We start from the raw sequence: 22,793 nt of genomic DNA, 5'->3' as shown, positions 1-22,793 counted from the left end.
AAAAGTCTTTAATAGAACTGTTTCTTCTCTTGAACATGCAAAGATCTTTCTAGTCTATCCTTTCCTACCAGCTTAAAGTATAATATCTCTGACAATACCACTTAAAATAAACCATGTAAAAGATTGACATTTCTGTGGCTAAAACTGTTACTTTGCACCTGAAGGCAAAGACTCAGTGATAAATAATAATAATAAAAAAACAATTAAGAGGAGATGTACAATTATTATTTATTAATTCATTCCATATTACAGGAAAATCTTGCTTCAGTGAATGGATTTATCGCAGGCAATGTTCATGCAATTATAGCTGAGAGACCACTTTTGAATTTTTTGTGGAATCTTTACAAATGTGCAGTCCTGAAATTCAAATCACTTTCTGCTGTTTTCTGTCATCACTAATTCATGGGAGCTGTAGATGATATAAGCATAAAAAATATAATGTTAAAGATGTTGGATAGGGAGAACTTCACTGACACCTCTTTAAAACAAACATTTTTATTACCTGATGGATGGACATATTATAAAATGTGATTTTGTGCCTTTAAAATGTCTAAAGAAAATGATATTATCTAAGCAACTGATAAGCGTGAAGACATAGAGCCCAGTAGTTAGTGTGACAAAAACATATTCCCCCTCCTTCCTCCCATCATGTTGCAGCTTGCAGGAAGTTGATAACTATTATTGTAATTAGAGAGTAAAATTGGATAGTTTTTGGATAGTGAAAATTTGGGTGAATGGCTGGAGAGAAAAAATTAGAACCTGGCAGGAGTTAGAATAGGGGTAACTTGTAGCTACATAAAAGGCTGTCTGTGTTTCTCTGCAGAATATTATAACTCACAGAATAATAAATCAGTGTTTTTGCTGTAAGAGCCTGAGTGTGCCCTCTCCCTCTGTAGGTCTGGACCGAATTGAGCATAACGATTACACATGACAACCAGCAGGCAATCTGTCAGCTATTTCAGGAGCCCCGTGCTGTGGTGGGGGAGTAATGATGGGTCATGCTGCTGCTGAGAGGCCAGCAGAAAGAACGGCCCCCTCGTTCAAGTGCAGCCTAATATGTCAATACGAGCCGTTTCGCTCCTTGTTTTCCTGTCTGACTAAAAGAAACCTAAGGGACAATTGTGTTATGAGGTCCAGTCATGACTAGAGAGTCGTGACTAGAGAAGCCAGAGCTTTCAGGCTGAAGTAGTCTTTCCTCGGGGTGGGGGGAGAAGAAGGGGAAGCAAACAAACAGCTTTCCCCGAAATACCTTTTTCCATCTATATTTAATATAACACTACCCTCTTGTTTTCATTTTCATTCAGCTCTCAAGTCTCCAAAATGCATCATCAGTAGTGCAAAACACTTTAAGTCTGAGCACATGGGCTTGAAAAGGCTTTTAACAGTCAGACTACACCCGTTTCAAGCGCAGGAATTTGATACGGGCCTGATAGAAAAGTATTATGAGAGCTGTCTTGTCATGCCTGTCTCCTCCTGTAGAGACGAGAAGAATTTACGGTCCCCATCTGTGTCTTAAAAAGAGCTTGTGGCACCAGCCTACGTGACGAACAACCTCACTTCACTGGTCAGGAGTCTGCATCACAGCTACACTCCACCATTGAAGAAAAGTCAACGTGACATAACTCAGGGGACTGAAACACAGTTTATTGATTGTGATCATTCAAGCCACTACAGTGAGGAGAGAGCACACAGGTGCTAGTATTAGTCAGTGTTAGATCCACACAGCCAGAAGATCACAAGCCAGAATCAAACCCACTGAACTTACCTGATGTCTCAGCCTTGCCCACTTCTCTGATTTAATGTAATTCCTCATTATGGTAAAGAACTAGCAAGTGATGTCTGATCCAGACCAGTCTCAAAGCTCCTTAAAGATGTTAACTGCTGCAAGCACGCGGTACCTTTTAAAAACACTGGACCTGAGGAGACCACTTTCTTTCCACTTTTCCCATTCTGATGTTAGTTTACTTGTACGCAATTTTCCCAACAAGTTTTCTTTGACAGTGAGTAGTTCTGCAGGAAATAGCAAAAAATCTATCAGGAATTGACAGGATTAGAAATAATGAATTCTGTTACATTGTCCTCTGCAAAACAGTAACATTTCTGTGACAGCCTTCGCTGTCGTATCTGTCATACAAAAATGATAAAAGACATTTCCACCATATCTTCCCCCCCCCTTTCTTTGGTGAATGCTCTTTTCAGAAAGATTATGGGTAATTTTCATAGTATATTTCTAAATGTAATCAAAGTAAAATGTTCAATTTCTTTTACTTTTGAAGGAAAACCTTGAAAAAAAGTCACATCATTCAGTCTGAACATGAGAGAGGTGAATTTGGAAGTCTTGACAGAAAATTCAAAGCTGTAAATGGACAGCAGAAATGGTTTTGATTTCCAAAGACTGAAAAATCCTTAGCTGAAACATCAAGTGTTCACATTTTGAAACAAAGATTATTCTTACTGTCTGTCTAGTGAAAAAAGTTGAAAAGCTCGAAAGAATTGACAGTTTTGCATAGAGAATTAGCTATGCTGTTAAAAGTATATTTTCCTAACAATATTTTTTTTGGCCTGTTCTGCTCAAAAATGAAAAGAAAGACAGTTATTCCATTATGGTTCCATTATTACACAAATATGGTACAAATAGAAGGAGGCAAAGTACACAAGATCTGTCAGCCGTGGAGAATCACTTCACATTTCTGTTTGCAGGCTGATGAGAAAATGATGACAGGAAAAAATACCAGGGTCACAGATTACCTTCATCCTTGTGAAATATTCTGATCACCTAAATAATAGGGTCAGTTCAAATATGTTTACCCGTTTTCTGCATTTTGCTACTATTGAAACTGCTGATTATAAAGATAGACAGCTAAGAGGTACCTTCCTCAGGAAAAAAAACCCAAATATATGACATCTTACATTATTCTCTTTGATTTTAAAAGATGATCTATAAAAAGGGTCATTTCATCTTTATGCTCTTAATAAATAATTCATAATTTTCCTTAGAGCATGAAACTGTAGCCAGATTGGAACTCCTATTTGTTTAATGGCTTTCTCACACCTGACAATGTAGTAGGTTCATATTCGTGACAGCTGTAGTCTTCTCCGTTACATTACAACAATCAAAGGCCTGGTTGGCTCCACCAGATGAAATATTCACATGCAGGTATTATCAGAAGGTACCGACTGGCCTGCAAGGTCCTTATTTCTCTTCCATAGTCCCGAAGTTTATTTTGGTCACATTGTCCATCTGTGCTGCCTGAGGCCTAACTCCCGACTCACCCCGTTTGTGGCACTTTGAATTTCCAGTTTTGGATGTGACTATTAAATATGTAAGTAACTAATTACAAAATCTGCTTATCTCTATCAAGACTCAAAGTGTGAGGCATATATTCCCCAGGGAAGTATTAAGCCGGAGGGGACAGAGCCTTTCACTCTGTTGCTCAGCGTGCTGCCCTCCCTTTCGTTTCTTCATTTGTATTTATGGTCTGTTTGGAGAGGGGTTTGTCTTCCGTCACAGTGATCCATAAGGATTCAAAGTGACCGATGTCCATCCCCGTGCTTCAGTGTGTGCTCTCAGAGAAGACGACAGTTTGGAAGCTACCTTGCCTACGTGGTCACTGAAACAAAAGGTAGGACAGAGTATGTGTAGAAATATGCACCCTTTATCTCCCCTCCTCCTTCAGGAAAGCATAAAATTTCTTAACATTCCCTAATGTTTAGGGTAAGGTTACAATTCAGAGATAATGGAGAATTTTTCAGTGATGCATTTTCTTCTTTTGAACCCCTTTTTGGTGAGTCTTTTTACTGTAGAGATATTTTTCAGGTCTTACATGCAAATTTTGAGCATTTCTTTTTAAATAAGAAGGAAAAATCAAATCAGATGTCAGGCACACCCCTGTCCTTCATGAAAGAGTAGATAATTTCCTGGTGGCTAGAGTCTTTCAGCATGTTGGAAATGTGAATATCTTTGCTTCAATTCTTTTCTTATTTTTCCATATTAATACAAAATAGAGAAGGTCCTGCAGCATGACCAAAGATGACTGTAATAGCCATTTGGAAGTCTGTTGCTCTGATGAGAGAAGACCTCTTTCTCAGTTTCCTCAAACTTCTCTCTCTTTCCTCCACAGGTTTCCTAATGTCAAACTTTTGACCTGATTTAAAATAGAAATTTTTTTTAAAAAAAATTATAGTCTTGTAGGACAGGATAATTCTATTTCTACGTATCAGTAATCACTGTAAATAGCAGGATATTATCATGTGTATGTTGTTCATAATGGGTAAGAACAATATCAGCTTTGTTAATGGGGTAATAGCACCCATTTGCTAAAAATATAATTAGTCTGATGATCCTCTGCCTAGCAAAGTATAACCCTTTCATACCTGCATGAATGCTGCAATGGTTTATGTGAGAGGAGAAACTGGATTTAATAATGTGCCTTGTATAAAACATGATATTGGTAGGATGGCAGGAGAACACTGAGCCAAATAAACATAATAGCAACTGGCATGTCAAAATTATGTTTTCAAGAGCATATGTCACTTCTCCAAAAGATTGGGCAACAGCTATTAGCACATGTTCTTGGAGAAAACATATAGTGATTTCACAGAGAGGAATAAAATCCTACATGGCTTAAACAGATCTACAGCACATGTAATTATCTTGTTAGTGCTTTGGCACTGAATTTTTTGGCAACCCTTCCCCTGGTCCTGTAATTATGGCACTGCAGCAATTCATGTTTGAAAAATATAAAATTGATGCTATTTTGTGAAGGACCAGGTGTCTTTCTCCAGCATGCCCCTTTTCATGTGCAAGCTAAGTCACCACACACCCATGGGGAGAGCCAGTGAAATCCCCATTCAGAGCTACTGTGCAGACAAATAAATACACGAAAGCTCTGTAACATATTTATTGAACTTGGTTTTCCACACAAAGAAGTCCACTCTGTCCAGCTTCATCACAGAAAGAAGGGTTGATCTGCACACTTATGTTTCAAATTCTCATTGCACACGTCACAAATGAAATCACAGGGCAGCTGGGGTGCCAGGACCCTCTAATACTCTGCTATGCATCACTTTCCATGCTTAGCCCAAGTTGCAGTCACCTATCTCTGAGACTTTGAGGAGAGCCAGGGGAACCCCAGGGACAATTAATGCGCCTGCACAGTAACCTGCCTGTTTTAGTGTGTCTTTCCTACTCTGTCGTGTGCTAGTCTTGATGCTCATACGTGCATGTTCTGTGCTTAGTCCAAGAGGGAAACAAGGTTCAGAAAGGTTTTACCAAGGGTTATCAAGTTCTGGTGTGGCTGGACACCTTTATCACAGAGGTAAGAGCCACCCCCCTAAAACAGAAGTCCTCAGTATGGGAAGCACCCAAATGCCATGGTCCTGGGCATTGGTTTAACTTTTTTTAATAGAATTAATGTTCATTTCTGATATGCTTGTAGTAGTGCTCATCTGAGATTTAAAGTTTGATCCCTGTAAACACTTTGGTGCATAATTGACTTCCACTGACTTTAGTGGGGTGACTTGCATACTTAAAATAATAACGTTTATAGACTTTATGGACAACTTGTTACATGAAATGCGTTCACAAAGGTTCAAATATTGAAAAAGTAAAGCATGGATATATTGTCTCTAAAACATTATAAAATAAATAGCTTTTAATTTATCTGACATTGCACTTCCTGAAAACCTCTGGTATGAACCTCTGGTAAACATAATCAAATACATGTTTGTGATATACCTAGACATTCTATTTATATTAAATTTGAATTTTAATTCTTTGAAAGGTGATTAACGGTTTGTGTTTTTTTTTTCTTTAGCTCTTTCATTGTGTGTGTGTGTGTGTGTGTGTGTATATATATATATATATACACATATCTCCTTTCCCTTTATACTGGTTTTCATTTGAAATAGTTGCACAGAGAAACTATAAAGTAGTTATGCTAAAAGTGCTCAGGCATCTAAATATTCCACTTTTGTCTGTCCTTTTCCATGCACATCAATTTGCATTTTTATACTTGAAAAGCAAATGGAAGTGGAAGCACAAATTAGGTAATTATATGCTCAATCACAGACATATCAGGGTTGTTTCATACTTCATATTCAGAGCTAATATAGCAAAAATCCTGATTTATACTACATAGATTCATTACAAGGTAGAAGTTAAAGTACAAAGAACTATAGCCCATTCCAGCTTTTCCTCCTGCGAGCTTTTGTCCCATGAGCCCCTTTTCTTGCACAAATCTTGATATTTGGAGGATAGGAGAGTGCAGTTCTGAGTAGCAGCAGAAATCTGCTATAAAAAATGGAGTGCCATTCACCCGTCTTCAAGAATTCAGCCTTTTAATGGCAAACTGATTTACAAAACTTCTACCCACACCCACCTACATCATGTGTTGTGCATTACATCCACCAGTTTAGGATGGAATAAAAAAGAGAATTTTAATGCATATATGGATGCACTAATTTAAAAAAATAAAAGCTGAATAGGAGAGATTAACCTAATATTCTTGTACACTCAATGAATAAATATATTTGTAATCAGTTTGGTGTACAAGAAAGTGCATAGAATATTTGGTGTTAGAGATGGGGTTCACAAGGTGTTGTTTCTCTCTTTTATATTGTTTCAGTTAGAGCAGTCTGCTCCTATTGGAACCATTATTCCAATGAAGCAACCCCACTTTTCATTCATGTACCTGAATCTAATAACAGATGTCTTAAAAGTGAGGATAAAATTCTTATGACCAGACCTTGCAGATGTGCTGAGCATGCTTACCTTGATCCTGAAAATCAGACAAGCAGTCCTACTGAAATCAGTGGATTATACCAAAAGGATGAATTTGGCTTAATCTCTCTGCAATGATCATTCTTTATTTTAAGAAGACCCTCTGGTTGCAGGTAAAGCTCCAAGGAAATCTGTCTGAGTCACTGTTCAATGTATTCATTGTCAGCTGATTCCGTCACTGTTATTACAGCACTATCTGAAAAGCAAGAGACATAAGGCTTGTTATATCCTTTTATCCTTGCTGTGGAAGGGTCTTAGCCCTTCAAATATCTTTTATTTTTTTATTTCTTTATGAGGTCTTCTGCTTTACTTCAGATGGAGAACAATTGGTGTCTTTTCTTCCTCTCACATAAGAAAAGGTACTAAAAAGAGTTTATGATATAGCCAAATCCCTTCTTGCTATATTGCAAAGTGCTTAGATTTTTGAGGACATGAAGAAATATCTTGAATATTATTTGCCATTTCCTGTGTGAGATGAGAAACAGTTCTGTCAGCTGATCTGCACTTTTTTTTTCTTTTGGTGAAATCATCTTTCTGTTTCTTACCTCATGACATTTTCCCCAAGCTTCACTTTCTCCACTGTAACATGCCTTGCATCTTTGAGACAGTCTTCATTAAACATCTTAAAACATAAATATTAATATGAATGGAAGTTTTTAAGCTTCTGTCTTCATTTTACAACTTGCTTCCCTTCAAGGACAATGTTTTTCTTTGTCTCTTCTTCTCTTTTATTGTCCTCAGAATGTATCTTTTATGTCTTGAGACCACAGTCTCAGTCTTGCTGTGGGTTGAGAGTATGACCTTTCTTGTCGGTACTAATTTTCTCTTGTTTTATTTTAATCTCTGCACCACTGCTGCACCTGTAATAAAACCGGTTGTGAATATATTATTTGATATATTATTTGATTCTAATAGCTTAGAAGGTATTGTATTTATTTGTTCATGTTCAGATATGAGTCACAAGATCCAAATGTCATCATGGAGGCACATGAATATGCATACATGTGTGTTGTCTTGTGGAAATGTTAGTTTCTTGTGACTGTTCCTCTTGGACTATGTTAAATGAATTCTTCCTGTTATGAATTAAACTTGGTTTGATTTTTTTTTTTTTTTAGAAAGTTGCAATAATATTGATTGTTAACAGTGGCAGACCACTTCTTTCTAGTTGCTGTCTGTCCTGCGAAGTAATGTTATCTTTCGAATGAGGAAAAAAATAAACCAAGAAGAGTAGCTTTATTGATTGACTTAAATTTGGTTAAATGGTTACTGACTTGGAGGTCAAATGTTGAAAACATTAACTTATTGAAATATTTTTTTAACAGCAAATGGTGAAGTATCTGACAGGGATACTTTATTTTATTCAGAGCTATTTGCAATCATGGACTTTGCTTTGGGGCAACTCTCAAAGCATCCGTATCTGTACATGGTTAGCTGCAGAGGTCAGAATATTTAGTCTCTAACTTGCAAATAATTTCAGTACTTAAAGGGGAACTCGCATTGTGCATCCAAATCAATGTCTAAATGGTTGTAGGGGGCCCAAACTTGTCCAGACTCTGAGGTAGATCTGCTTCTACTTTCTTTTAAGGCAACATATCAGAAGACAAGAAAAGGCCTCTTAACTTTTGAGTGAGACAGATTAAAATAAAAAGATTTGAAAATAAAATCTCCCTGGCCACATGGTCCTTGGAGTATATGTCCTTTACTTGACTTTTGCTCTCCAGTCCAGCAGTTTTCGCGGTCTTCCTTGGCTGCCTGAACACAATACAGCCTCTTTGAGGTCTCTCGTAACATCCTAACTGTCCCTAATAATCTCCTCCCTGTTGCTTTTCTCAAGACTGTCTCTGAGCTGCTGTCAGCCTCATGTCCTCCCTGAGTCTCTTCGGCTGCAGGGTGCCCTTGTACTTTACAGAAGCTTCTCCCTGATGAAGAAATTCAATGGCTCCTTGCATAAGTGCAATCTGTCCTCCAGGTTACATAGATCATACCTTTTCTTAGTAGAAAAACACATGCAACTAAAAACAAGAACATTAAATTGTTCTCCCATCCACACCAAAATGATAATGGTGTTGAGGGCATTTGTTATTTATTCTCAGCCACTCAAGTGAAGATCTTATTCTAGTACTCTTGGCCTTTGCTCTTGTGGATGTAATATGCTCTGTATGAGGAAAGAGGGCTTCAAGGCCTTTTCAAAAATTTTGAATGGTGCTGTTTTAAGACTTTTGAAGTCCTTGATAGGTAAATCATACAGCTTTGACAACAGCTTCACTTTGAACATAGTAGACAAGTTCAGCTGGACTTCAGTGTAAAGTTTCTCAGACTGCATGTATCAAAAGAGCCTGTAGAGAAGCAGTTGGCTGGTAACATGTGGAAAGAGATCTTTCATATGCTTTTTCATATGGGATATAGCTTTTGAATGTATAGGTTGGGATATCTGGGGACTCTGGACCTAACTAGTGCCCTGGTGGCCAATGTTTTAAGATTGTACTGGCAATGATCGTGCAGGACTAAAGCATAACATTCACTAAAGCATTAAAATGCTTTTATGCTTAGCTTAACCCCTGTACAATGAGATACAGCCATAACAAGACAGATGATCTATTAATTATTTGCATTCTGTATTTCACTCAGAGGACTTAGGAGTCAAGCTCTTGTATGCTAGCCATTTAGTTAAACGCAACTGTTCTGTTGCAATATTTTGGTCTGGTAATTAGTGAATTGGATGAGATCTTGCATTTTAGCAATGTCAAATTTGCAAATTTGAAATTTGTTCTTTCTCTGATTTGGAAAAAAATGTCGATAATTATCTTGGCCTGCAAAATTTCTAAAAGTTTCTGCCAGAAAACTTCTTGTCTCTTTCCCATTTTTTCCCCACACTCATCTTTCCAAGAAAATCCATTTGAAAGTTTCAGTTAGCTATCTATGACTCAAGAAAGGAAGAGCTACTACAAGCGAAGAATCTTGACTTTTATTAGTGTGTAAACCTATCTCATTACCTTATTCATATCTCTTATATCTGATTTAACATTATTAGCATATAGCAACAATAAAATCATGGAATCACAGAATGGCTGAGTTCTGAAGGTACCTCTGGAGATCATCTAGTCCAACCGCCTTGCTCAAACAGAGTCACCTGGAGCACATTTCCAAGGATTTTGTCCAGAGAGCTTTTGAATATCTCCAGAGAAGGAGACTCCACAACCTCTCTGGGCTACCTGTTCCAGTGCTGTCACCCTCACAGGAAAGAAGTTCTACCTCATATTCAGGTGGAACTCTCTGTGTTTGTGCCTGTTGTCTCTTGTCTTATCACTTGGCACCCCTGAAGAGAGTCTGGCTCCATCCTCTCTACACCCTCCTGGATACTTATACTTGTTGATAAGATCCCCCTCAGCCTTCTCTACTCCAGGCTGAACAGTCCCAGCTCTCTCAGTCTTTCCTCATAAGAGAGATGCGCCAGTCACTTCATCGTCTTAGTAGCCCTACCTTGGACTTGCTCCAGTAGCTCCATGTATCTCTTATATTGGTGAGCCCAGAACTGGACAGAACTCCAGATGTGGCTTCACCAGGGCTGAGTAGAGGGGCGAGGATTACCTCAAAATAACAAAAATAATTAAGAAAATCAAGAAATATATTGTCTTTTCCTTTTATAAGGCTTTTGATAAATAATATCAATTTAGTTAATGCTTAAATGTAAGCCAGAGCTCAGCTCAACTAAAATACCTGCATCACTGAAAAGTAGAAGAGAGCTCTATTATCTCTTGAACTAGAATAAATTTACGGAGTCTTCTACCTCAACGTGTTCATATTAGTCTATCTGTCATGCTGCCTAAAGTGGTCAGAGAAATTACAAGGACTGCAATTTGAAGAGAAAATTTTCAGGGAATTTGAGACCAAGTATCCTCAACTTACTTCACTGCATGCTTCTGTGATCTGCCTAATTTGGAGACAAAGTATATTTTAACTACTTTGGGGTGGGAAGCAACGTAAGACATTACTGTGTTCAGATACTTCTGATCAGTCTTCTGCGTACACAAATTTATTCCTCTTGTCCCATGGCTCACCTCCAGAGTATTAATGCAATTCCATCTACAAAATGGAATTCTTATAGGCTCTTTTGTAAGGACAGAATTTGTGTTTAACCAGAAAAACCCTCCACATGAAACAAAAAGTCTAAGCTAACTTGTTTTCCTGTGTCAGCACATCAGGTGAAGGTCACTTGGCTCCAAAGCAGAATTATTTTTATAAAACACTTGTTACTTATATGCTATTTTAACATCAGAGCTGATGCTAAAGCTTATGGAAATTACACTTCTCAGGTACACATCAAGCTACAATTCTGGTTGTTTGGGTATGTTTTACAGCTATGAGTGAAAAATTTAGAAGAATATAAGACAAAAACCTTAACTTTTTTAGATACATCTCTTACAGATTGAGTGGACCATCTTTGTTGTAATGAATGCCATAGCCTACTTTTTCCTTCTCCTTACCCTTCTCTTCTCCAAAGACTGCGCTAGTATTGGCAACAGAAGCATCTTAGCACTCAAACAAACCAGCAGTGAATAGGTATACGTAGTCTGTCCCTACTTCTTTTACATAAAAAGCTCTGGCTGGGATGAGACATCAAAGAACAACTCAGACTGGCAGACCAGTCTGAGAAGATGATCTTGTCTGAGTAGGCATGGTGAGTGGGCAGCTCCTGAGCAGAGTATGATCAGTTACAGAAAGAAGCGTTTTTACTGAATAATCTGTCTTGTCCTATTTTGTTTCTTTACAACACAGAGCAAAACAAAACATTCCAAACCTTGAAATTTTCTGTGAAATACAGTTATCACTTTCTACTCAAGGTTCCTTGACCTGAAGTCATTCCAAGGACTGTCTTTGACTGGAGTGTTACATAAGGCCTTGCTGGGAAGTTGACTGTTTTCCTTTGTCAGGTAGTCCTGATGACAACTAAAATGGAACTTTCTGTTGTTTAAATAGGACCAATGTTTTGACTGAATTGGCGGCAAAACATGAATTCTTATAACACCCATACTGGAATGCCTTGTAGAGTAGCAACATATACAGTGCTGTATGTTTGTCATTTTATTCCAAAAACTATTCCGAGCAGAAAAACCTTTTGCACGCTACATATTGCCATTAAAATCAAATGGCTATATTTAAAATCCATCCTGGTTAATGAAGGGCAGAGGGGCCTAGGAGAGTTGATTGATCTTCAGAGAAAAATTCCTCAGAGAACAAGAACAGTCCATTCTGATATGCAAAAGGTCAGGCAAGTAGGGCAGAAACTAGCATAGTTGAACAGGAAACTGTTGACAAATCTCAGATAGAGAAAGAAGTATACAGAAGGTGTAAGCAGGGAAGAGTATGGAGATATTGCTTGAGTGTGCAGGGATTGAATTAGGGAAGCCTCATCTCAGCTGGAGGTGAAATTAGTGAAAGATGTGAAGGTCAACAAGAGATGTTTCTGTAAGTATATTACTCCAGCTGGCAGATGGTTACTAGTGCTCCTCAGTGGTCAGTACTTGGGCTGATATTGTTCAGCATCTTTGTTAATGGCCTTGATTATGAGAGAGTATGGGCCTCAAAAATCTCAGTAATACTGTCAAATTACAAGGATGGATTTATATGGGGGGGTGCTCTTTCAGACTACATTGGCTGGAAAAATGGGCTGATAGTAACTCCACAAACTTCAGCAAGGGCACTATGCTGCCCCTGGGATGGAATAACCCCATGCACCAGGCTGAGGGTCAGCTGGATAATAAGCTGCTTTGCAGAAAGGATCTAGGGGTTTCAGTATACAACAAGATGACCACAATTCAGCAGTGCATCTATGAAGCAAATAAGACAAGTTGTGTCCTGGGCTGTATTATCAAAGAACAGCTAGTCAGCTGAGGGAAATTGCTGTGTCCTTCCACTCTGCTTATTATCACCCTTAGAACTCTTACAGCTGTCTTCAACTGCTTAATGGGTAGAGAAGCGAGTATCATTTTTTTTCTCTCTCTTTTTTTAGACCTGCAGGGACTGGGTGAGAGGTGGATGAGACACAAATAGGGAAAATTTTGATTATGCAGTTGATCACATTTTTCACACTATTCATGGTAGGATCAGTCAGGCACAGAAACGGTGGCCTGAAGAGACTGTGGAATCTCCATTCTTGAATACATCTAATACATCTAATACATCCATACTTGTCTGCCAAGCAGTACCACATATTTGAAGGTGCAGTCTTTGCTGGTGTGGATGGAGCCAAGTCCAAAGCTGTCATGATTCTCACCATTGGTTTCAGAAAAGCATTGACATATTTTACTTTCCCAAGAAAAAAGAACCTGCCCTCTCCCCGACTATATTTTCACCTGCAACTGTACTGTCACAAAGAAGCAAAGTGTAGCCTTAATTGCTCAGATGTTTATGACAGAAAAAAGGAACTTTGTTCCTTTGACTATGCCAGAAGAAAGATGTTTTAATTACTGCCTTAGTCAGGAACCCTCTTCTGATCCCTGTTAGCAATAGTCTACCTTATCATAGTTCCATTCCATGTTTTTAACATAAAACTAAAATTGATGCTTAAAGATAGTTGATTCCTCCCTCTGCCTTTCATTGCAACAGATGACAGGAACTATGTTCTGTGTGATTGCTTTTTCCTTGTCTTAATAATGGGCACTTTATAGTGAGTTATTTCTGTGTGGGTGCCCAGCAGGAGGTTTTCTTTTCAATTAAAATAAAATACACACAGATATAGAAATATATTTAAAGCACAGTTGTAATTTCAAATGCATTCAACATTAGCAAGGGTGTGTTTCCACACTGTACTTCCTTGGCAACATGATCAGACCCATAGCACATGCGTGTATAAATCCTAATTTACAGTGTGCGTTCCGAGTAACTTCAGCATGCACGCATGCTCTAGGCAGTGCTTGGAGTAACAAGCGCACTACATGAGTCCAAAGGCAACTTGCTGAACATGGATGGTAATGCTGGTGTGTCCCTGGGGTGTGGGACTGTCACAGTATGTGCAGTGTGAGCAGATGCGTGTAGACATGAAAGATTTCTCCATGCCTGAGTGAGGGAAGATGATGGCTGGAGGTTGCTCCTGTAAGTGATTTCTGAGGTTTAAAATCCAGCCAGACAGGAAGACCCTCGATTTGAGTGAGAGGCAGGGAAAGGACAAGGCATAGATGTTCAATCCAGTGCCTTTGGAGTGAGAGGAAAGTGTATTTGCTATAAACTTTGGTGTGCAGTGGTATGCATGGGCCAGATTAGCTTTTTGGGAAGCCAAAGTTTGCTTTTTCATTTCTTGTTCTATTCGCAGAAATGATGAACCAAACAACTATACTCGGTTCTGTGCTTAGCTTTTAAGCTAATTTAAGATTAATTATATATAGCTTTTAGTACTTAAAGCACTTGCCAATGACCTGGGAGATCTGCATTGAAACCCTAGCATTGAGTCAGTGGGAGTCAGGGCCTGAATACCCCAGCCACATGCTCTCCTAGCAAGCTCCTAAGTAGTCTGAGATTAATCTTAGTGTTTCCTAGTCAAGTCATTTCATTCTATGTACACAAAAAAGGTCAGAAGAGCTCCAAAGGAAGTAAGCAGTCACATCTATTTAAAAAAATTTGGTATCTGTTGTATATGAATAGCCTCACACAGTGATTTCCTCTCTACTATTGCTGTTAATTCAATTACCATTTCTGTAAGTAACTGAAAAAAATGGGCCCTTAGCAGTTTAATCTTTGGGAAAAAATAAGCTTTCATGTCCTACAGTTGTATCTGTTGGTTATAGTATTTATCTAAAGGATTTACTATAACTGAGTGGAGTGTTGATAAATGGTTTGGTTACAATAAAATAGTTAAATCCCAAGCTGCATGACACTAGTTTACAGCATCAAGAATAATGCAGTCTGTTGTGGAATTCAGATGAGATAAATATAGAAATGTGTAGAGAGGAGCTAGTAACTTAAATACCTAGCTAGAGGTCTCTGAACTGAATAATCCTGCAGAAAGTATAGTAATGAGAGGCTAGAAAATTTTCAGGGGTGGATATAATCAGGAGTTGCAGTGTGCATGGGAATTTTTCATAATTTCACATAAATTCATAATTTTATGTAAACTGAAGCTGTTACAGTCTTTTTATCTGTCTGAGATGAGTTATATGTGAAGGTAACTTGGGAATTTTTGTAAACAAGTGACATCACTGGTAATTGCTGCTTTTTATAGTAACTGGCTTTTATAATCCCATCTTTCTTTTTGCTATCTAACATGTGCTCTACCACTCTAATTAGACTTTGTGAAGGCATATTCTTCACACTTACATGACATTTTTTTAATGTAAGGGGATAAACCATATTTTGATATTTATCAAACTTCTATTTTTACATCTTTTTTTGTACAACAGAACTTTAATTCATTTAATCTAGAATGCCTTTCTGATTTCTAATGACTGTACATCTAGATAAAGGATTTTCTCTAAAGTTAAATAAAAGGAAATTGAAAAATTATTCTCAAGGGAAACAAAAGATAGTCTCCTATTTTCACTTCAAATGTGCCAGACTATAAATTACTTTTAGAAAAGACAAATATGAAAAATCATGTTTGCTTTCAATATGAAATTTGAAGTTCTCCATAGACAATAATCTGGAAACTTTGACTCAATAAATATCATCAAAACTTATTTAGCCTGTAAATGTATTCAGTTATTCTCCGCACAGTGGACATAAACAGCTTATCACTATTCTGTCACTTGTGATGTCTTTTTTTGGAGAAGTAATTCTTTAGACTGGAATTTATAGCTAGGCTCAGGCCATCTGCTTTTTGACAGAAAAAATGACATGTTTTAGCCCAACAGTTTTCTGTTTTGGTCATATGCATGTGTATTATCTGCTTTTATTTTAAAGGCATGACTGGAAATAAGTGGGTAATCTCTATTTGTAATACCTGAGTCAATGTATTTATTTTAACTGAGGGCTCAGTTTCACTATCATAATGTAGAGACACACATCACCTTGGTTCATTTTCTAAGACAGAAGCACCTGTTTTATAGATACAATGAATGACATGGGCTGCCTCTGGAATAATTTTGTTCCTCCAAGACATAGCTTGCTATTTAGGCTGCAGTATCCTCTGATTTGAATTGTGCCTTGTTCTAACTCCAAACCACAGAACAATGTTCTGTCCACAGACTGGCAGAAACTTTAATTTCACAGTTCCAGCTCCTCACTGCATCAGGAAACGTAACTGGATTGGCTGATCCCCAAAGATTTTTAGCAGTCAATATATCTTGAGAATGATTTCCAAGAGAACCACAAGAGAGAAAGCTCAAGTAGGAAATTCAAGGTGCAGCAGGGTGGCAATGAATCTAATTTATGTCCTCCCTAGTGCTAGATGGTGCAGCTACATCCTCTTCAAACCAGTGCTTCCTGTTTCAGAGAACAGTCATTAACTTGAATCAATTCTTTCACCAAATCTAGGAATCAAAAGCAACAGTTCAGTCTCATATACAGTAGACTAAACAAAGAGAATGCATGTATGTGCATCATCTGCTTTTTTGTATTATTTTTGTGTATTTTGTGTTTAAAGGAGTATGCTATACATTTTACACTACAATATTGTGTTTCTATGTTGGCTTTAATTACCTGTCACACCACCAATATCCTTTTTTATCCTTTTTGATTGGATGCCATTTAATTTATTATTTCTGAATGGCTAATCACATATTCATCTACTTCATCCAGAATTCTCGTCTTGGGTCCTAGGATCACAGAATATGCATAAGCTGTACAGTAAAGTGTCAAATTAGAGACTTCCAAATGTGAGCTAGTTCAGCCATAAATCTCAGTGCGTTGATACTGGTACTCTCTACACTTGCTTTCTGTAAAGGAGTATGTATATGTTGCATTGTCAAGCCCTGATACTCCTGCTTTCCCTTTCCCTTTCTCTAACAGCTCTTATTAGCGAGACTACTGTATCACATTCACATTACTTTCCTAGCCGTGATGCCAGCTTCACTAATGCCAATTCTGTCCGTTCTCAAATACAAAAGCATGGCATTTCTTCAGCCTTTGTCCACCAGACAGGGTAGCTCTCTTGTTGCTGTTCAGATCTGCCTCTGGGGAACACAGAAAACTTCCTTGGCAAATGAGTGGAGAAAAAAGGATCAAGTGTGTTTTGTTTTTAAGGCAGAAGGTGCAAAACTTACATTGGCTTGCACAAATCCACGAACGATCAATTATACGTAACACTGATAACTGATATTTGCTCTCTTGAGTTTGACTGTTACCTTCACAGGGATGAGTAACTCCGTGTAGCAATGTGGTAGAACGTATCTGAATGACTATTGAAGACGCAAATGCACAGGCATAGATAGTCCTCAGAAGCCCTGTAGAAGTCTAGGGAGGTTTCCTCCAAGAGGCTTTGTTTTAAGACCACTCCTGTTACCTTCAGCATTTCTGTATATAAACCCTGAGTCTGCACACAAAGCTATGCCTATCTCATCTGTCTTTGAAATACACTGGCTTAAAAGTGCTTGTGCTGGACAATAGATGGTCGGGATTTGTTGTATTCCCTCTTGCTGATCTGAGTCTGCTGGAAGGTGGACAGAAAGGCCAGAATGGAGCCACTGACCCAAACAGAGCAGTTGTGCTCCACCGAAATAGTGATCTGATGCCAAAGCTGTGATCTCCTCCATATCCTGTTAGCATTGTGAGTATGTGTGGTATTACGAGAGAGCGCAGTGTGACATGCAGAGCCTTACAGATCTCTTATATCCTGATGTTTGCTACATCTATAGTTGTCTTTCTGGCCTATATCTAGTGGTCTTGGGTGGTCAGAGTTAGATGGAAATACAGTATTATGGGGCATCAACCCTAGTAAAACCAGCCTCCATGTACTGAAGGTACGGTCAGCAAAAGCACAGCAACGTCCTCCCTCGTCCATGGTTTATTTTAAAGAGTTGCACATTTAAATCTTTGGCAGACAGGTCACTCATCCTGCTTGGGGGAAGTGTGATGCATGCAGAGGGAGATCATAGTGCTGCTGGAACCCAAACAATGTGCTGAAGGGGGGGCACAGGTCTGAGCCCGGAGAGCATTGCTGGTGTCCTGGTGTTCTCATGTGCTCTTAGAAGTTGGCAGTCCTTTTTTCTCGCTTAGTTATTGTTTTACTGCTGTTCTGTAACTCCTTTTTTCTCAGTCCATGATTCGTTTTAAATTTCTTGCCAATGATTTCAATTCTGCCTGTTTTATATTACATGCTTACTAATGAAACTTTTTTTTCCGTTTTTTTTTTTTTTTTTTTTTGTCTTTTTTTAAAGCTGCAGGTCTCTCTCTCCCAGGCTTCAAAGAAGATGCAATACAGTCTTGTCAAAAGTTTAAAGAAGAAGGGGGGAAATGTATGAAATTTAAAATTACAAGTACAATCCTTTTCTGTTTTGATATTGTTTTAATTTTTTCAGAGCATAACAAAGGTAAGCTTCTTCAATAGACATCAAAGACAAGTTTTAAATCAGACATTTACTTGCTATATGAAATTTCTCTTTGGATGATAAGAATCACCTTGCAAGAACTTCAGCAATATGTAGTTTCGTGAAAAGATGAAGATCAGATAAAGAGAATGTGATGATAAAGGATCACAGTTATCCTCCTAGTGGTCAGAGAGCTGAGGCCTAGAAGAGTGGAGAGGAAAGGGTAAGAGTAGCTACTTCAGTGTCTTGAGTTTTGAGCAGTCTTCCTCAGTTGCCGGTGTGGCCTTCCAGTCTACATTGGTAGACACTGGTTTGACTGATTTTAAACATGTTAATGAAATGGTAAAACTCCATATTTTCTAGAGTAAAATACAGCTTCAGTTGAAGCTTCCTCAAGCAGGACAGCCTTGTTCTGGAAATTACAGCTGTGCAGCCATGTATCCTTACAGTTTTATTCTCTCGTTTTTGATACTTTTATCGTTTCACTAATACTTACTGTTTCTGAAATTACAAGAGTAACCAGCTTATAGAAATGATCATAGAATCATAGAATCAGTAAGGTTAGAAGGGACCTCTGAAGATCATCTAGTGCAACCTCCCTGCTCAGCAGGGTCACCTAGAGCATGTTAGACAGGGTTGCATCCAGGTGGGCCTTGAAGATCTCCAGAGAAGGAGACTCCACAGCCTCTCTGGGCAACCTGGTCCAGTGCTCTGTCACTCTCACAGGGAAGAAATTCCCCCTCACGGTCAGGCGGAACTTCCTGTGCTTCAGTTTCTGCCCATTGTCTCTTGTCCTGTCACACGGGACAACTGAAAAGAGTTTATCCCCATCCCCTTGACACCCTCCCTTCAGGTACTTGTACCCATTGATAAGATCCCCCCTCAGTCTTCTCTTGCCCAGGCTGAAGAGGCCCAGCTCTCGCAGCCTTTCCTCATAGGGCAGGTGCTCCAGTCCTCTGATCATCTTCGTAGCCCTACACTGGACTCTCTGCAGTAGCTCCATGTCTCTCTTGTAGTGGGGATCCCAGAACTGGACACAGTACTGCAGATGAGGCCTCCCCAGGGCTGAGTAGAGGGGTAGGGTCCTCCCTTGACCTGCTGGCAACACTCTTCCCAATGCAGCCCAGGAGACCATTGGCCTTCTTGGCCACAAGGGCACATTGCTGGCTTATGGTCAACCTGTCATCCAGCAGCACTCCCAGGTCCTTCTCTGCAGAGCTGCTCTCCAGCAGGTCAGCTCCCAGCTTGTACTGGTACCTAGGGTTAATTTTCCGTAGGTGCAGGACTCTGCACTTGCCCTTGTTGAACCTCAGGAGGTTCCTCTCTGCCCAGCTCTCCAGCCTGTCCAGGTCTCTCTGAATGGCAGCACAGCCCTCAGGTGTGTCAGCCACTCCTTTCAGCTTGGTAGCATCAGCAAACTTGCTATGGAGGCACTCTGTCCCCTCATCCAGGTCATTGAGGAAGAAGTTGAACAGGATGGGACCCAGTACTGAGCCCTGGGGACTCCACTAGCCACAGGCCTCCAACTAGACTCCACGTCACTGATGACGACCCTCTGAGCTCTGCCTTTCAGCCAGTTCTCAATCCACCTCACAGTCCACTCGTCTAACCCACACTTCCTGAGCTTCTCGAGGAGGATGTTATGCGGGACAGTGTCAAAAGCCTTGCTGAAGTCAAGGTACACAACGTCCACTGCTCTGCCCTCATCTACTCAGCCAGTCATTCCATCATAGAAGGCTATCGGATTGGTTAAGGATTAGGTATCATGCTGTGTGAAAGTGATGCAAAAGAGGTCCCATTTGCTGAGGGGGGTGAATTCTACACATTTAACTCAATTACATTCTTCTGATTACCTGAAGTAGTGCAGAAAAGCACAGCAAGATTTTTTTGAAATGATTTACATTGTGTATTTCTTCTGTGCATTACAAAACATCACAGGCGAAGTTCTGAAAACTGCAGAAAAAAAGGATGTCTGCATTTTTCAAAAGCACTAATAAGAGACTGCAGATTTTTTCCAATAAATTTCATTTTTTACACCATTTCTGTCTCTGTATCTTCTTACGCTTCAGAGGTACAAAAGATTTAAATTAAACTCAGCCTTAATAAGCACCATAGCAACCAAATTTTTCAAAGCCCAAACCAGCCCCACATGTACATTTTTTTAAAGAAGCTACCATTGTAATAGTCTTATTAAAAAACAAATAGGAATATAGGAATATTACTTTTGATCTATAGAGCTTTCACTGTTGTGCTGCCAATGGATATACAGTTGCATAGGCAAACTGTCCAGAAATAACAATTCTGCATCTATTCAGTCCTCAGTTTCTGCTCAAAATGTCACCAAGGCTGCCAATCCCTCTTGTCAGCACTAGCAAGAGGGTCTGCGGGTGAAAGCTGCACTGACTTCACCAACCTGTTTCACACAGATCATTAAATAGCTTTTGATTTTTAAGAGTTTCGGTCGCTATTAATCCACAGTAGTTTCACACTTAGAATTGAACTGATGTTATTAGCTACATCAACGACCCTCCAAAACTACTTTTGAGAAAGACCAGAGAACAGTGAAATTGAAACGTATATCCACGTGTTTGAAGGACTTGCTGTTTGTGTTAGACAGCTAGATTTTTGTATATAACATTTTTGTATATAGATTTTTGTATATAAACATTTATTTCACTAAATTGAAATGAAAGTAAATGGTATATCCTTTTACTATTAAAATCTGTCAAGAGACATCTATATTAAAAAATGCTGAAAAATAAAATGCTATACTTCCCATTCTGCTTTCATAGTCACAAAAATTATCACAAGTTATAGATGTGCGAAGCTCAACATACAGAAACTTACATTTTTTCTGAAAAACCCACCTTGTGTTAGAACAGAGAAGAGAGACACTTTTTCTGGTCTAAGAGAAACTGGGTCTTATTGATTGATATATTTTATTTTTAGGTGAAATTAGCAAATTTTCGAATAGATTTTTAATGCAGATGTAAACACATTTGCTGTACTGGAAGTAAAACTATGTTTAGCCAGAATCCTTTCAGTGAACTGTCTTGCACTCTGCCTGGATTTGAAACCAAGCACAAAAATGACATCTAAATCTCACCACTCACTGCACATATAGGTACTACTCAGTGATAATTGCTATCAGCATGACAAATTGCTAGCCATTTAGACTTCCTGATAATCTTTTAAAGCACTAAAGATAAAAATGTACAAGAATGTAATCCTACGGTAGCGAGCACTTAAAAGACCCAGCACCGATGACACTGCTCTGCATCGCAGAGGGTAGATTAGGCTGATGGATCCTTGGTCCCCTCCTCCCCTTCCAGACCACCATGGAGCACTGGAGCAACCTTTTTTTTGCAAGGGAGAGAGCAAATGCTTTTAAAATGACAATCCTCCCAATCCTGCTGTGAGTTCGACAGGCTTTTTGCTGTTTCTGCTACTTAGGGCTATCTACGTGGCTCTTGTTGAAGTTTTATGACCTCTCCTGCTTGATGACTCGACTAGATCTGGATTTAGACCTGAGGCCTCTCAAGGACTCAAGTGTATACTCCAAATTCCACTGTTGCTTACTGCTCACTTTTGTTCCTTTAAAAATGAGCCTACTTTCTCCAGGAGTTCAGGCCATTATATCATGCATACAATCATTCATATACATATATGAAAACATATATCAAAATTCATTTATAATGCCAAAAATCTGACTTTTGCCAAATATTTTGAAAACATTTGTTGAAATTTTACTTGAATTTGAAACTGATTTTAACTAACCTAAGATACTATAATTCTCTGGCTGTAAAAATGTAGATTATATAACTATATAACCATTGTAACTTCCAAAATGCAAGATACAGAGGAGCATGAGAGTAAGTGATAATTAAACTTTTTACTCTATAGTTATATAAAAGATAAATGAATTAATAGTTTTAGTATATTTAATTTTAAACTATTGTTTTATTTTTCACATACAGTATTTCATCATGCCTTTATAAACATGTATGACATAAGTTTTTGAAGGGAAAAATAACATGTATTAAGTGATAATAATTTAATGAGACTGCTTTATCTGAGTATTGTCCATGAAACTTAGGAGTCTCTCTCTCTCTCTCTCTCTTTTTTTTTTCCTTTGGAACAGACCTATGGTCTTAGTTTTCTAGTTCTCCAGATCACAGAGTTATTTGAAGCTTATCTTGGCTCTTGCCTTGTTGTGCATAGGTTTCCTTTTCATCGAAAAAAAATAGAGAAAAGGGGGCTGATGTGCAGCCTGGTTTCAATCCCACATGGATTTGGAATATGTCTGGAGAATTCACATACCCAGGAACTCAGAAGTGCTCTCCAGTCTATCAGTTTAGAAGTAGATTTCGTCTCACTAGTGCTCAGCTGCAGAGCAGTTACCAGCACACAAATGCCTGAGCAGGTTTTCTGAGGGTGGGAATATTGCAAAGCTCCTGAGTGATCTGAGGCACGTAAATGTCCCAGGGAAATTTGCCAAAATTTCAACCTGCTTCTCATTTTTCCTTCAATATCTCTTCTTTCTGTCTTCCCCATCT

General features: G+C 38.7%; 1 long non-coding RNA gene across 1 annotated transcript in view; it reads right to left on the bottom strand.

Annotated features, from left to right (window-relative positions):
* Positions 1 to 1,785: 1,785 nt before the first annotated feature.
* LOC134136313 (uncharacterized) overlaps positions 1,786 to 22,793 on the bottom strand; it is a 37,550-nt gene continuing 16,542 nt past the window's right edge. Inside the window, exons 2-3 of the long non-coding RNA XR_009957476.1 lie at positions 6,773 to 6,977; positions 1,786 to 2,010 (exon numbers count right to left, since the gene is read on the bottom strand). This is a non-coding gene — a long non-coding RNA (uncharacterized LOC134136313). The remainder of the gene's footprint in view (positions 2,011 to 6,772; positions 6,978 to 22,793) is intronic.

The sequence above is a fragment of the Rhea pennata genome, chromosome 2 (assembly GCF_028389875.1).
Source record: "Rhea pennata isolate bPtePen1 chromosome 2, bPtePen1.pri, whole genome shotgun sequence".
Taxonomy (NCBI): domain Eukaryota; kingdom Metazoa; phylum Chordata; class Aves; order Rheiformes; family Rheidae; genus Rhea; species Rhea pennata.
The sequence above is the reverse complement of the archived record's forward strand: the minus strand, read 5'-3'. Positions and strand labels throughout refer to the sequence as shown.